Raw genomic sequence first — 2171 nt, 5'->3', positions numbered from 1 at the left:
GGACGGCGCGGGCCCCAGCGGATAGAAACAATCTCATCAAATATTAAACCTTCGTGCTCGTACGAAGGCTTGAGGTAGAGAGTAGCCAGGGAAGGAGTTGTGACTCTGGAGAGCCACAGAGGATAAAGGTGGTGAGTGGAAATTCCCGGGTATTGGGGTGATTGAAGGATTTGTAAGAGCAAGAAGGTTTAATATTTGATGAGATTGTTTCTATTTCTGCAGTTGTAAACTATCCCAACTCCTCAGCCTTTAGTAAAATCTGCCATAAGCATTCATGCTTTGTGGACTTCCTTTTGTTTTTGGATTGAAAGTAACAGGAAAGACCTCATTCCATGTAGGGTAGAATAGGGTGAGCACAAACAAGAAGAACCATAACAAGAACAAATTAGGTAGAAGCAGGCATTCAGAGGCAAAGCAGCCTTGCACACATACCAGCAACACCTTCCTTCATCCCCCCAAATGTGTAGAACTTTTGGAAAGGACTTTGGTCTTCTACAGCCCAGGGGATGTTTGAATCAAGGAGGAAGTAGATTCCAGCTGATATTTGGGTTACATTAATACAGTCTGAAATTATAATAATTTATTAAGGGAGGAAGTAGAGGTGGAAAATTTTGATCTCTTGGGCTTCACTTTCTATCATAGTCTTTCTTATTTGTAGCACGTGATGCTGTTGGCATTTTCTTCTACAAACGTACCAGGCATTTAGCATTGATTTTGATTTTTTTAAGTCAAGTTTGAGCTAGTCAGTTATGCATCTGGTAAACCAAAAGATATTGCTGAAATCTGTGGCAACCGTTTTGAAACTATTTTCTGCACTTGCATTTATTGGAAGTGTAATTATAGGTTACCTTGCTTTGTAGCATTCCCCATGGCATGCAGGGGAATTTGTTTGTATGTGGAAATCTTTATAGGAAATAGTGTTGTTGTATGAGGCTTGAAGACTGGTATCTACATGTTTGAAGATGCCCACATTTTTTTTGGCTTATCATCACTTGTAAATAATGGCCATGGGGTATAGTGAAAAACTATCAATGACCCACTGCTTGAACTTCCCTTTTAAAAAGGGCAAATTTCACATCTGTCTGACATGAAGATGAATCTAAAGTTTAACTTGTTTACGGTAAGTTAAAGTTGTTGTCTGCAGACCTCCATTATGCTGCATTGTTAGAGGCAAAATTGTCGATAATTGGAAGAGAGAGAGAGAGAGATGGGCAGATGAAGAAAAGCAGAGATGTTTTAAGATATGGCATGGGTAGCACGCCTAATTCCTTTGTTGGGGAAGTCTCTCATACTGTTTTTAACAGATATGCTTTGCTCTGCCATGTCTTGATGGTCAAATAGGGTCTTCAAGGAAAATTTATGTGATGGAGCAACTCCTATATGGTATATCTCAGTATTCGAGAAACTTCCAGAAAACACTGAAGTGTACAAGCAGAACAAGTGCCTTGACTGCTTATCTACATTTAGCCATAACTATGCTATTCTAATGGTTATGGGAAAGGATGAGGGCCAAGTTCTTGTCTCACTTTGAATCTAGTCAAATCCTTACATACTATGAAGCTTCAGGGCAAAGTTTAATTTTCCCAAGACTCATAGAACCTACTGTTTAGTGATACAAAATTATGTTTCTGCTTAAAAAAAGAGGACACAGTTGAACTGATTTCATGAAAGTCTAAAATGGAAGCCAAATATTAGGGGATTTTAATCCAAACAAAATATAACTCATAAAAACCTGAAGATTGTTATTAAATTTGGAAACTCCATCTCCCATTGCTTTTCGTTTTCTTTTTCTTCTTCTTTTTTTTAAGATTTTTATTTTATTTATTTGTCAGAGAGAGAGTGAGAGAGCACAAGCAGGGGGAGCGGCAGGCAGAGGGAGAAGCAGGCAGAGGGAGAAACTGGGAGAGGGAGAAGCAGGCTCCCTGTTGAGCAAGGAGCCCGATCCCAGGACCCTGGGATCATGACCTGAGCCAAAGCAGATGCTTAACTGACTGAGCCACCCAGGCATCCCTCCCATTGCTTTTCAAGGTAAGTCTAGGATTGTTTAGACCACATAAAGTCACCTTGTTCCAGAGTTTGGAGACCACCTCATTGTGTGACTTCTAAGATCCTAAGTATGTTCTCAAAATTCTGTTCCCATCTCATGTTCTCCAACTTTCATTAATAGAGGT

This window comes from Phoca vitulina, unplaced genomic scaffold (genome assembly GCF_004348235.1).
Source record: "Phoca vitulina isolate PV1807 unplaced genomic scaffold, GSC_HSeal_1.0 scaffold23, whole genome shotgun sequence".
NCBI lineage: Eukaryota > Metazoa > Chordata > Mammalia > Carnivora > Phocidae > Phoca > Phoca vitulina.
Note: the sequence above shows the minus strand (reverse complement) of the source record.